Source organism: Zonotrichia albicollis, chromosome 7 (assembly GCF_047830755.1).
Source record: "Zonotrichia albicollis isolate bZonAlb1 chromosome 7, bZonAlb1.hap1, whole genome shotgun sequence".
In the NCBI taxonomy this organism is placed as follows: domain Eukaryota; kingdom Metazoa; phylum Chordata; class Aves; order Passeriformes; family Passerellidae; genus Zonotrichia; species Zonotrichia albicollis.
Genome location: NC_133825.1, coordinates 33,257,103 through 33,271,739, shown reverse-complemented (window position 1 = coordinate 33,271,739; position 14,637 = coordinate 33,257,103). Strand labels below are relative to the sequence as shown.

Genomic DNA, 14,637 nt, shown 5'->3' with positions numbered 1-14,637 from the left:
GAGACAGCTGTCCATCCCAGAGTGACAATAACCAAATACCTGTTGGGTTTTGTGGAGCACAGTCAGGTTCCTAGCAAACAACTGTCACAATCTCCAGCACACTCTGGTAGCCCCAGTAGGGATAGGCAGCTGAGTGAGCAACGATTTCCTGGCATTTTGCCCTTTGCAAAGGCTGGGTGATGACTCCAGGCTAAAAAGAGGAATTCTTCCCTGCTGTGCCACCCTTTCAGAGGGACTGAGAGGAAAATACATGCCTCCACTCCACCTGTATATGGATTTCTACTGTCAAAAAATAAAGATGTCAATCAGGTCAACTTGGAACTAAAGCAGCTGAGGTTTGAAAGTCTTTGATTTTCACTGTCCCTGTGGTAAAGGAGATGAAAGCTGGACAGCTGGCATGGTAAAGAGCAGTAAACAAAATATCTTTTTGCTTCCATGCATGAACCAGAGGCTGGAGATGCTAAAGAAAAGCTCAGCCATGGTGAACATTAATTGCTGCCATTCTTCTATGGAAACTCCCAAGGTTCAGGCCAGTTTGCCTAATCTTTGCAAGAAAATATCAATTTCCTACAAGGAGAACTGTCTGGCCCTGAGGTAATGCAGATAGCACAGTCTTCTCAAAGGAAACTTCTGAGTCAGCTCATGATATTCAAAATCTATGGGCAAAAGTGGCAATCACCCATTGTGATTATGTCCTGCACCTCACCTGAGGAATGGTAGCTCTGTGTTTACGGATAAACCTGTACCAATCACAGCTTTTTATTGTCTAAGATGTGTGGGTAAAAAAAAAGTTAAAGTAAAGGAAAAGCAAGCAAACAACAAACAGTGCTACGTCTGGTTACAGCCAGATGTAAAAGGGTATCCTCACTGCAGAGATGTACAGTGAGTTCTCTCTTTGCTCAGAGGTTAAATTACAGTTTTACTGCTTCTGTGGTACTCTTAACAGTGCAAAGCCAACACAGACATGGGAGATGGTGATAAAGTTCTGTCTCACTCATTAACGGGGCTGCTGACTACTTTCCAGTAGCACAATGTTTATCAGTGCTTAGTGGTGGTGGAGCCTGAACCAGGAGGAATCTTGGCTTTCAGATCTCATGGACGGAGGTCTGGAGAAATATATTGTCTCCTGTAAACTGAGAACTTTTACTGAAAAGTGAGTAGAGTAACTATAAACATGGAGATCATGATGTAATCTCAGCAATTATTTTCCTAGATGGAGTCACAGTTACAAAAACAACTCAGCGCCACTGATGAAGGAAAGAATAGTGACTGCCACTGTCCCTGAAACCCTTGTGACAATCCTTGTCTTGCCTGGACATAATACAAGTGCTTGTAGAGTATAATGTTTCAAGCTGGAAAAGCTGCATCTGCACCAAGTGTTCAAGGTGCAGACCATTCCTGGGACTGGATGGAAACAACAGCACTGTACTGATGTAGCTATTCTTTGTATAAATATGATAACAACTTCTTAGGCAAAGAAGTTGTTCCTGACTGGTTTAATAACCTGGTAAAGTCCCATTTCTTTACCTTTTGGACAAATATGGCCACTAACAAGCAAGGTGCAGTATCTGAGGTCAGGATTCAGCTGGTTCAAACATTTAAGGATGTCTGAATGTAGTCTTTGTTAAAGAAAAAGGAAGGCAATGCTGGGCATCTGAAACTGCCTGGAAATGCTGAGAAATGTGTGAGGTGTTAGAAGCAGGCATCATCTGATACGAGCTACTGAAAAAGTTAGCATGAACACAGATTTCAAGCAGTTTAATCCAGAAACCAACCTCCCCTCTCTTTTAAATAGGTGGCTTTTTTCAGTTTCTCTTAAGTGCCCAGCAAGTTGTGATGAGGAGGTTAAATTACAGATACTATTCCTGGCCTGGCACAGACTGAATGTCAGCCTTTTTTTTTCACTAGACAGGAGCTGGGTAAACCAGCAAACTTGGCTGGAGCGTATGACATCACTGCTGCTGCAATATATAAAGGGCCAGTTGGTTCCCCCACCCCCTTGGGCTGGTATTTGGCTGAATGGTTATGCCATGAGACATCACAGTGGCATTTTGGCAGCGCCCTCTGGGAGCTGCATAGTGGTCTGAAGTCAGCAGCATGGCATTACCCATGAGAATGAGAAGAGAAGGAAAGATTTTTTTTTTTAATCTTTGTGAGCTGGTTTCTTCATATGGTGCTCTCTCTGTGGCATCCATCCACAGCTCCAGCTCAAAACTCAGAGCCCTGTGGTAACTGCTGGCTGATGTTTATTCAGCAGCATGCTCTACTTCCACACATGCTGCTTCTTTAAGTTTCCAGGGGCTCATAATGACAATGAATAGTTAATGCTCCTTGCCATGGGAAATAGGAGAATCCCTAATGAATTGATGACTTTGTTGCATAGGTTTGTATTTGTTCATGGCACACACAGGAGTTCATAACCAGATGAGAGCTCTGGATGGAAAAATGTCTCCTCAGCTTTGTGTCATCAAGCTGAGGCAGCACTCCCAGCCATGGCAGCTCCTCTCTGGCCCGAGTGGGGCTGGTCCAGTGAGGTCCCTTGGATATTGCTGGAAAATCCTGCATGGCAGCAGGGATCAGCACATGAATGAGTACCGAGCTGCTGCTGCTGGTCAGTGATCACAGCACTGATGGATTCATTGCGCATTTAGGAAAACAAACAAAAAGGTGTCAGGCAGTTAACATGTGGACCCGGGGGAGGATCACAACACCCTCAACAAGCAAGGGAGCTGCCTCCAAGAGAGGCAGCAGTGCTCAAGCCACATTTCCCTGAACTGTCAAGAACGGCAGTTTCTAAATTGAGGTGGATATAAAATTAAATCTTTTCCCTCATCCAACAAGATCACTGTCGCCGATTCTTTGTAGTCATAAAAGGAAACCAATGTGAATTGTCTTGCTTGGGGAAAGGGAAACCGCTTTACTCAAACACAAATACCCACCCTAGCAGATGGAAGATGATCAAGTGGATCTTTTCAGCTTAGGGTGAAAATCCCAAACACTGGCAGAAATGGCTAGCACAGAACAAGGTGACCTCAGCTATTCCAGCATCAGGTCTTTGATTATTGCACTGGAAAGCAAGGCAAAGAAACCATGTGTCTGAACCGAACAAGTGTGGGAAATGGGTCCATTCCCTTTGAGGGTTTGGCCTGGCAATTATGGCTCGAACGGCTTGTTCTGGGCCAGAGAAGAGGAGAGACTGTTCTTGACTTTGGGCCAGCTTCTGTTCTCAGTTACGCTGGTATAAATCTAGAGTCATTTTACAGACGTCAGTAGAATAACCGAGAACAGAATTGGTGACTGAATACATCGACTTCCTCAGCCAGCACTGTGCGCTATCCAGAAGCTACATCTGCAACTGTAACCACAGTAAAGTGAAATTCATCTGCAAAGAGCCAAACCTCACCCCCGTGAGGTATTCAGACCAACATGCAAAGGAAAGGGGTTAGAACCAATACCACATTGTTATGCCACGAAATTGTGCCCTCTGGACAATTCTGATTTTCTCACCTGTATTGCTCATCACTGAAAATAGCAGTACATTTGGGATAAAGTATTGTTGCTCTTTTCTGCAATATTCACTAGAATACACAGACCTAAGAGTGGTGGGGTAGGCATGGTATAGGTCTAGGCTGCACCAGCAGAGCTGGCTGCCAAACTGAATTGTCATCATGTGGACAATATCAACTTTTGGAAACATGCTTGTGCATGTGTTAGGGGAGGTTGCTCTCATTTAGATAGCTTTTGAAATTTCACATGGAATAAAGATTCTGAAGAGAAACTAAATTGGGAATTTAAAAAATTCATTTAGAATTAAAAACTTTTTTAAAATTTTAGATTATTGCATCATTTTCAGTGAAAAAAGCCTGTGAGAAATAATATGTATATATACTATAATAGTTATAATAGTATGTTATTAGTGTCCTTAAATCAAAGAGGGTATATGCTATTTAGTATTAACTGAAATATTTCATTTTATTTTCTATGTCAAACAATACTCTGATGGTACTGCAACAGAGAGTGTGATCTTGTTTTCAAATTTCCCTAAGTAAATATTTTAAATTATAAAGCCCATAAATTTTGAATTATCTTTCTAGGGGAAATGTCATTAAAATGAATATGATTGTGATTTTATTTATTTAATCAAACCTCTTCTCATTTTTTTTCTGAAAAAAAAGAACTGAAGTATTTTTCTTCCAGTGAGCTCTACTGAAGCTATTTCATTTGTTTCAATGGAAGCTGGAGCCAGGGACTCATCAGTTCAAGGAAGGTCAGTGTAGGCTGGTGGAAGTATGAACACAAGGAAGACGTGTACCTAGTTAATGACTGTGTTCTGTATCCTGCTGTGTCCTTTCCTCAAAGGAGGTGAACCTCTTGCAGCCCCAGCTGAAATGCTTACCTTTCCAGCTCAGACCAAAAAGCTTCAAACACTGGAAGGTGAAGACCTCACATGAAGAAAAATGGGAGGAACAGAGACTGCAAGTGTCTCTACCTTTCCCTTTCTGGTTCAGTGGCAAAGACCCAGCAGTTATTTCCAGCCGGTCTCCGGACTGCCTTTCCCAATGTCCTCCAAATGCCCCATCCTGCCAACAGGCCTGTTACGTCTGGAAGAAGGAGATGTCTCTCAGAAAGGGTTGTATCTGGACTGAGGCTTTCTGTTCTCTCACTCCTGTTCATTCTTTCCATCTCCTGGTTCACTGCCTTTGAAGAGCCAGGAGCATGCAGACGTGACAGGGGAAGTCAAAGGCACAGAGCACATGACTGACACAGGGCAAGGGCAGGTACAGCACTTGACAAACAGCACGAGTCTATGAGAAACACAAGGCACAAGTGATGGTGCTCCTCCTATGACCTGCAGCCAGCACAGACAAGTGACATTTAAGCAACTGAACCCAAACAGTGCGTTTCTTGGCATTAAATGTCTGCCTGGAAAAGGCCACTGTCTGCAACTAGGTCAGTCACTGTACACCAAGATATTTATACAGCTCTCCAGCAATATGGTATATGAACACCTCGTGGCTATTTATCTTTGCAAACTCTCCCACTGCAAGCAGGATCTGTGTCTCACCTACAGGTCAGCAGCTAAGGCTGATTTGCCTTAGACTTTGCCTTCAACTGGCTGATTTGCCCAAGATCAAAGAGGGCATTTGTGGCAGGGCAGGGAACAAAATCTGTGTTTTCTGAATTGCACAAGAAGAGCTTAACCTTTCTCAGCTAAGGCAAAAATATGCCTTCCCACTGCCCTTCATAACTCCTGGTACTTTAATCTCTGTGAGCCCACTCCAGCCCCCTTGCAGCTGAGTACAGTGCTGTAGCTTGGCATTACATTGTATAGCAATGCCAATATGCATTGAAAATCCAATATACATTGCCAATATACATTGAAATCCAACCAGATTTGGAGGCGACTGACTGCAAAGATCTCTGCTTCATCTCAGGTGCTTGATACCTAAATCTTGCTAAGATTGCTAAAACCCAAGCCTTCCTCACTAGCTGGTGGTGACAGCTGACATTGCCATGGTACAGTGCCCTCACTGAGCACTGGAAGGATTTTGGCTGATGAGACAGGTATTCATCTCTCTCCATTCTCAAGAAAGAGTTAGATGATGAAAGCTTCTGAGTTGTCCCTTCCTAAATAAGAGAAAGGAGATTTTCCACAGCAGAGGGAAAGCTGTGGAGTATCACAGCATTGCAATGGTTAGAGGTGGAAGAAGGTAAAGGGGGAAGGGAAATAAAAAAAATATGAAAAAATATAATTTTATAATTATATATTTATAATTTTATGATATATATAAAATAAAATATGGTCAAGAAAACAAATGCAATGTTTTGGATGCCTTGTAATCAAGAGCACACCAGACAGTCCCAGTCCCCGTCATGGGAAAATTGTAACCATATCAGCAAGTATGTTAGACACAAATGGGAGATAGGTGTATTCTCCTCTGTGACCTACACGAGGAAATCTGCAGCTAGCAACAAGCCATGCCTCACTTCTCTTTCCAGGCTGGGGAACCTGAAACCATCCCCCACTTACACTGCCCTCTGCTCATCAGCCCCAACACACTGATACCATCAGCATTGTCAAGTTTGCACTTAAACCATTTAAGCTTCTTGACAAGGAGAGTCTGACCCACACCCACCAGACAGGATACAGTCTCAGGAAATAACAGGCTTGCAGAGAAAAAGGATTATTCTTTTACTGATAGTCTCATCTGCTCTTTTTCCTTATAACTTCTGGATATTTTCAAGATTTGGACAAAGACTTTGCTGAATCTGTTTTCTGCTAAGAAAAGAATTCAAAGTGCTTGGGCATGCTAGATTCAAAATGGTTCCAACTTCTAAGCAGTTTTCTCACCCACTGAATTCCACAGGATTTATATACCTGTGGAAATATACCAAAATACCATAGACAAAAAGATGTAGGTATCAGAGGTGGGGGAGAAGGTGGAGGCTTTGGTTTTCAAAATATTCTGGTTCAGGCTGCAGGAACAGAGCTATTTCTCACTTACACCCTGCTGTAGGTTTCAAATGCAGCCAGAAGAGCTCTGCTCCTGAGCACGCAGTGTGGCAGGGAGGGTGATACTCAGTGCATGCCAGAGCACATGACCCAAGCACACAACCATCCTTTCACATAACATCTCTCCTCCAGTGACAAGCTGCTCCTCAACCTTTGTGATTATAACAGAACCATTCCAGTTGAAGGACAAAAGCTGTGGCTTGGCTTCTGCCTGCTATCTGGAGCATGGCCATGGGATAGCCCCACACCTATCGGAGGTCTCTGGGAGGGCACGGGAGAGCCCCCTCTCCCTTGCCCCAGGTATCTCTGGAAGCCATACTACTTTCCTCCTTTTGAGGAGCAAAAGCCAGGAGAAAAATCCCACCCCAAACAAGATGACAGTTCCTTCCAGCTGCCTCTTTCTGCCCTGTGCACAGGAATTGCTTTGTTTTTGCCCTGCAGATTCCCTATTCAGAGACTGATTAATTGTTATGATTTAATGGTGTGTCCCCAAGCCAATCCCTCATTCTTTTACAGTTAATGCACTTGCTATGGTGTTTCTTGTGATTATTCTGTAAAGGATAAATGCAAAAGACAGAAAAGGAAACATCAAGAGTTTTAAGGAGAATCCACACTTGTTCCCCAAGAGACAGACTCTGATGACTCTGGCAGAGTCAGTCCCTCAGCAGCTGCAGTGCTGCTGCCAGCATGGGGCTCCCCTAGGCCCTCTGAAGAAGCCTGCAGACAAACAATAGCACCAGCCTAGCCAGCCTAGTGCTGCCACCAGCAACTCTCCTTTCCCATCCCTTCTCCTCAATTCTCCCACACACCACACAGAAGAGAATTCAAAATGCTTGTACGTGCTAAACAACTCTAGCTACTTGTCTGTAGCTTCATTTTATTCACAAACCTCGTCAAAGACTGATGTCTCAGTTTTGGAGAGACAGACCAAGTCTCAATATCACTACTTCAAAGCAGATCAGTCAAAACAAAGAGTCTCAGTGAACAATACCATGACAAGGAGTGCTGCCCCATTGCCAGCACAAACCCTGACACAGCTTGCAGGGGTCAGTTCCCTCTGAGTATGATGTTATTTCTGCACTAGCATCCTGGGCAGTCCTGGGCACTTATCCCAATTTCTGCACAATGAAGCCCTGTGCTTTGAAATATGCAAAGGATAGAGACTGGGACACATGAAATACATCTCGACAAAACAAAAGCCAGCAGAAGAGTACAAAAGCCATCAAAAGAGTGCAAAATTGTTCATGGGTCTATAAAGAAGCTGACAGGCAAGCCAAGCTGGCCTTGAGGTATGACAGCTTATGTCTGACCCAGGTAAAGTTGATAGACAGAGATAGATCAAGATAGATAGGATAGACTGAGGATCTGCAGGAGCTGCAAATTGCCAGAGACTGCTGTTTGCTGACTTTGCATGTTAAGGTGTAGCCAAATGTTAACCACATATACTTCTTCCAAAAAAGAGTGTCTCAAAGACACGTGTCTCTTGCATGTGGAAAGTATGAATTAGGTGGCCTTCATGTACCTGACAGTCATAGCCTTCTCACAGTCCCCAAAAAGCCTTTGACACAGTGTGTAGGTAACAGGGAAAGCATCCTTGAAACTAATGGGATGTGGCTATGTGAGAGGCTGAAAATAAAGATGCATCCCTATTTGACCTTCTTGGCTCATAAAAAGATGGGCCTGACTGTTACCAGATGATTTAGATTAATCATTGCTAGCTACTGCCTTCTTGTATATCATTATTTGCAAGCACAGGTGATGGATGTTAAAGAAACCTAGAACTATAATTAAATATCTGCTTTCTATTCCTGTCCAAAGAGGATCACTTGGCAGGGAAACCCAAGGGAAACCTTTCTTCTAGGTAAGGGTTGTCCTCTTACACTGCAATGCTGCCTTAATTTCTCTGGGACTGCTAAAGGACAGGGGTCTTGGGGCCAGTCTCTTCCACCACACACACTTGCAAGCCATAAAAACCTGGCAAGAAGCAAGAGAGTCATAACACACCAAGCTCAACACACACCTACACACACAAATATACATATATAATATATACATACATACATACACAACTTCAGATATAACCACTGATCCATCCAAAAGCATATGCAGGCTTGATTGAAGAGGAACAACCTCATCTCCAAGGTAAAGTTCCCCTCTGAGTGAAGGCATGCAGCTCCCACTGTGGTCCTTTCCCCACACACCTGATCACAGCTGATCACAGACAGCTGATCCCAAAATGCAGCACAACCTCAGGCAATGCACAGCTGCCTCTAAGAGCAATGAACTCACCCTCTGCTGGGAGCAGCCACAGCTCTGTGTGACCTGGCACCCCAGCTGTAGCCAGGCCTGCAGCTAAAATCACTTGCAGAATCTGCCTCTGCCAGCAGCTTTCCCTGTGTGTAACTCAGCTGGACTAAAGAAAGACTGATACAGATGAGTGGAATTTTCTCCCAGCATGGCTCATAGGGTTAGTTGACTTTGTTTCTGGTCTTGGAGGGGTTAACAGTTTTGTGGACTTTTTTCCACAGCTCTGGTAATGCAAGCACAGGTGAGACAGGCATTTCAGAGAAGCAGGTAGGAATAAGAGGTTACAGAGCAAAATTTCTGTGTGCTTTTGGCTCGCAGTACAGGGGTGCAATTGCACCTGCAAACCTCCACCTAGCTGTGGCCTCAAACTTACAGCTGTTTGGGTAACTGAGATGAGAATGCATATATAATGACCTTCCTAATGGCAAGTGTGGAAGCATGGAGAAATGGAGCTGGGGCTCCAGTGTACTGGCAATCTTTTACATCTTAGTGTTTGTCACAGACCTCATCCTTCAAGCCTTTAACTGAGGACATTTGCTTTTTAAGTGGTCAGTTCCTTGAAGAAGTGAAGGAGGAGAGCCACAGACTTTGATCCTGTCCAGAAAGATTATTTGTCCTTCTTATCTCTTCTCCTTCTCCCCTGCCTCCCTCCCAGAAATGTCAGAGGACTAGAGAGGAACCCTCTAGCTGGCACTGTACAAATCCAGTGTGAATCAGTCACTCTGGTCTGCTGCTGTAAAACTTTTCTCTATTCAGATTTAATCAAATTGCCAGTTTACAAGTCATTTAAAAAAACATAAGCAGTTTGGCTTCTCAAGCTCGATTTTAATTATTTCTGTTCTTTTTTTGCTACTGGGTTCTGCAGCTAGACTAATAAAATGCAGTTCCTTAGGACAGGAGACTAAGAATTTCTGCAACAACTGGAGTAAGAAAAACCTATGCCATTTAAGAAATCTTCCAACAATTAAAACTGGATGTAAGTCATAGTCACAGTCATTTATTGTAGTCTCTTAGCACTGCATAGATATTTGAACTATCTTAATTTTTCAGGCTGTGTACCATGGTAATTACTTTTTATAAAATATTTAAATTATTCTATTCCTATTTGTTCCAAAAAAAGAAACATCCAACAGCCTTCCAAACCATATACAAATCACTAAAGTTTTAGAGAGTAGCTTATCTGTAGCAATAATCACCTGGAAAGTAAAACCAATACATATTTCCTTAAAGTTGTATACAGCACAATGTACAAAAATTAAATGGAGCTTCATATCAATTTAGTTCTCTTTTTAAAAGATCATGCTCTTTTTAAAAGATCATGCCCCTTTGCAAAATAATTGCATGTCATAACTACTATTCACTGCAAACAAATCTATGTGTATGTCTGTTTCCACCCACAGACTTTCAGAGGCAATCCTGCATTTCTCTGAGAAAAAAAAAAAGCTGGACAAAGTGAAAGGACACTCCACCTCTAATCACTGAAGAAAAGATTTAAATGATGATTGATTTCTCCTATCTGATCAATCACATCTGATCCTTGAGTGCACACACGTTCACATACTCAGAAACCACGTTTCTGCACAATTTCCCTGTTTTAAAACCACCCAGACACTTCCCCCTTACCTTCTGTGCTCCAGCTTCCTGACAGGGACAATGCAGGGCTGTGCTTTCTTCCCTTAAGTCAAAGCCCCAGCACATTTTAGAGCAGCCTGCTTGCTATTAGCAGTTCCCATTACTTATGTGTGTCGGACTCTTCCTCTGAACATGGTTATTTTAATAAAAATGATGACTGAAAAATAAACAAAAATAATAAAAGTGGAGGAGCTAAGCCTTGAATCCTCGCAGACCTGCCCAGCCAGGTGAAGTGAAATGAGCAAGGAATCCAAAGTTAGTAAAATGGATTTAAATAGTTATAAGGCAAGGGGAAACCAAGCGGAGATCATGGTGGGGAAGAGGCAAACACACGTATTGGAATAACCACGCGGTGTCGAGTAACAGACAGATGAAACAAACAGTCATCAGCTATTTTTACATCCACATTGGCCATTGGTAATTCTTCAGAGATAACTAATACAGACAGCAATGCTGGGCCATGGGCTCACTGCTGCCAGTGACTCAAAGCTCAGAGCACTGCAGTTTTGTACCTACAGGTGGGAGGCAAAGTGTTTATTAGGGTCACCACTAAAAATACTGCGTACATATGCACACGAGTAACACATTGCTGTCCTGTGGGGGCTTTTGCATAAATAGCTCATTTCATCATCAAGGCTGGACACATGTAGCCAGTGTTCTTGGACTTCTTGGAGTAAGGACCTCTTCCACTGTCCCTCCAAAGCAAACAAGATGAGCACATACCAGCATTGGGTTTCATTTGGCGCACTGCAATAGGATGTTGGATAATGGGAAAAATATGCCATGAAGTCAACAAGCTCCATTTCTGTACTGCAGATCTGAACAATGGATGGCACCCTGAGCCATGCAGAGTGCACACAGCTCCTTACTGGAGTCATGGGACTCTCCTGGGGTTCAGCATCATGTTGGACTTGAACCACAGCCTACAGTAAAATGAAGAGCAGGATCTCCTGTGATTACAGCCCAAGTCCTGCTTCCATGGCAGAGCAGGACTCCACATGAGTCCAGTGGTCATTTACATATTAAAAAGAACTTCTAATTACATTGCTATAGCACCAGCAAGTTTCTGCAGCCTGGGAATCTCCAAGCACCAGGACACTTGTGATGAGCTAACTGTCCCTGAGATCCAAGAGCAGCCCAGGCTTACCCCTCCTCGGAGGGACAGTGACCTGCCTTCCCAAAGCAGCCTTCAGCTTTGAATTCCCAACCTGAGGAAGATGCATTTTTCACTTTAAATTTCAGCAGGAAGATTTTGCAAAGATAGGACATTTCTGAAGTCCTGTTCAGGGTTTTTTGCGCTCAAGCATTTCTAACTCATCCCAAACTGAATGCTGGTCTTGCCAAACATCAGGGCACTTCTAAGTGCTGAGTTCTGGCCTGGAACTGCAGAGTTCCAACAGCTCCCAATGCTCTGCACCTGTAGCAGCACATATGCACAAAGGCCTGGTGTATCATCAGTAATGGCACCTATAGACTGAGACATAGGAGAGAACTGGTGCACACTGAAAAACATGTTTGGGATTACAAGAGACAGTGGAAAAAGTAGTTTTCAGGCAACCACTGCCACCAAAGTAGGCAAAACTGTCTGTACATGTGTCTGTCTCTCCCACAGATTTCTAAAGAGGGGAGGAATGTATTTCTGGAATATTTGTGCTAAAAATAAACCCATCTCGGCTGTCTATGAAGAGAGGCAGGTACGGTCCTGCTTTCTGTAAGCCCTGAACTTGTGAACTGCTGAGAGGCTGAATCACAACTAGAAAGGTCCCTGTGGAAATGGTAACTGCTAATGCAGGAAGGTTGGCTGATTGCTTGGAAAATCCAAAACAGGCCTTTCACATGAAAGCAACTGGGGTTAACACTATTCATCAGGATAAATATGGTTCACAGACTCCAGCTTTGAAAGGACTCAAAACTTGGGACAGGCATTAAGCTTATTCAAATACTGTGGTAGTAAATATTTGCTAACTCAGTGTTCAGATGAGAGTCTGGGATCAGATGGGCTGTCATTAAAATAAAACCTCTTCTGGGGAAAATTACTGAATAACACACAGGAAACACAACCCAGTGGCGCTTAGATGTTGTTATCTCACTCCCAGGAAATTTAAAAACCAGAAATTCCTGCTGCTTTCTTTCAGTGAGTGTCGAGCAATAACAGATCACACTGAACTTTTTCAGACAGCAATTTGGACTGAAATTTTAAACTTGTATGAAAACAGTATGCAATTTGCACAAATATGTCAAAGGAAAATGTATGTATGTGTGTTTGTATGCATAATGAACTCCATCTTTCACACACACACTTGAAACTTTGTGTGCTTGGCAACACTGAAAATTCTGACAAGAGAGCCTTATGCAAGAGCAGTAGCTTTCAGCCTTTTCTGATTTGTATCCCATCCCAACACTTTCTCTAGGGAAATAAATGGAGTTCTGCCCTGCTGATGGAGAGAGTTTTTTCCCTTTGTTACCTTAGCTGCAAATCCCGGGGAAGCAGTATGCAGACCCAAGGGGTCAATGCACCAATCACATGCAAAAAGTCCCTGGTACATGGAAACCAAGGAGTGGAACTGATTATAAACAGAAATGAAAACATCACCCTGGACTAGGAAAACTGTTTTTGTTGTAGAAATTAAATGTTTTATAATTCTCAAGGCATTAACAACAAGGGGTCTGTTTAGGAACCCATGAGAGCAATATGACTGTATTGAGTTTTCAGTTGTTTGCTTACAACACTTTTTGTCCAGCAGAGCAACACAGGTTCAGCTCTTACATGGCAGCCAGAGATTGAATGATTTATTGACTATTATCACAGTGAGTGGAATAACTTGATGTCTGGGCACTGGACAAGGAGTGTAGGTGAGTGCAGAGCCTGGACAGAGCAGCCTCTGGGTCATATCAGCTGAACGAAAGCAGTGAATTGCTGATGCAGGTATTTTCTCTCCCAAGGGGGAACAAGATCAAGGGTGCATTTTCTGCCCAGCTCCCCCTGCTAGCCAAACAGGCTGTGCTGCACGTGGCATCAGGGGAAATGACAGGTCATGTTCCTCTCTGTCTGTGCCCAGCCCCTTACGCATCCTGGTCTGAACCTGATTCTGTCCTGACAAACCCAGCTGAGAAGATGTGTGTGAGGACATAAAGATCCCCAGCACCTGACAACCATTAGCAGTCCTATGGTTTCTTTCCCGGGGGACATTTCTCCACCTTTCTGGAAGAGCTGCTTATCCCTTCATGCAGGATCTGTGCAATGAGACAGATGCAAGACTCATCCCCAGCCTCTCCCCAGGACTACTCCCCAGGGTTCAAACCTTGCCAGAAGATAAAGATCATTGGTCCCAACTCCAGGGACTCCTAGAATTCTGACAAGGAGAGAACTTTTTTAAGCCATTGAATTTTTTTCCCATTTTTCCTTATCGAAGCTTTGAATGAAGCCTAGCAAAGTAAAAAGTCTCTGCAAAAGGAAGCTCTGGAAGAAATCTGAGAAGGGTACAAGAAAAAGAAGTATTTCCTTAATTTAATCTCTCATAATTTTATAATATAGTGTTTAATAAAATAAAATGCCAAAATTATTTTCATCCTCCCCTCAGAAAATAGTAAAAAATATTATGTCCTAAAAAATTGTTATGTTTCTTCTCTGAAATCAGATTTCTTATGAAACATAACAAACTCTGTTACATTTTGACTCTGACTGCATTTGCAATCACTGGCAGACATTGGTTCCACCATCTTTTTGTCCATCTGTGAATAAGACCTTAAATGCAATTTTAAAATAATTTCTGCTCTCCTGCTTTCCTCTCCCTGCTGCTGTGCCATCAATAGCACCCAGACTCAGCTGATTCAGAAAGAACTTGTCTGGATTCCAGCCTGGAACACTCATCCTAGAACTCTGTGAAATGCCCGACCATGGCACCAGCCTGGGGCTCAGCATCTCTCTCCTGGCTTTTGGGGACAGAATGCAGACCAGAAGGACTCTAAAAACACAGCCTCAGGGACACTTTGGCAAGGATGTCAGTCACAACCTCATCCTGCATATTTCCCCAAATCAAACTGGCATTTCAGTCAGGAGCAGTCACATTTTACCAGTGCCACCTCACTACAGTGATCACACCTGAGGAACCCCAGGAAGATGCTTTTGCATAACTGCTTCCCTATTAAACACTCTGTCAAGAGTGGAAGACAGATGTGGCAAT

The 14,637-nt window shown here is 43.2% G+C and overlaps 1 protein-coding gene across 10 annotated transcripts in view; it reads right to left on the bottom strand.

Moving 5' to 3' along the window:
- The window catches only part of C7H10orf71 (chromosome 7 C10orf71 homolog), a 73,869-nt gene that overhangs the window by 11,158 nt on the left and 48,074 nt on the right, over positions 1-14,637 (bottom strand). For 2 of the 10 annotated variants that reach the window (XM_005481253.4, XM_074544955.1), the window contains exon 1: positions 10,445-13,889. The exons of 6 other annotated variants lie outside the window; for them this stretch is intronic. The gene's annotated coding sequence lies outside the window, so the exon portion shown is untranslated. Of the gene's footprint in view, positions 1-39; positions 3,764-4,396; positions 4,602-10,444; positions 13,890-14,637 lie in introns of those variants that run through there. 2 more of the 10 variants (XM_074544947.1, XM_074544954.1) reach the window with 2 other exon arrangements.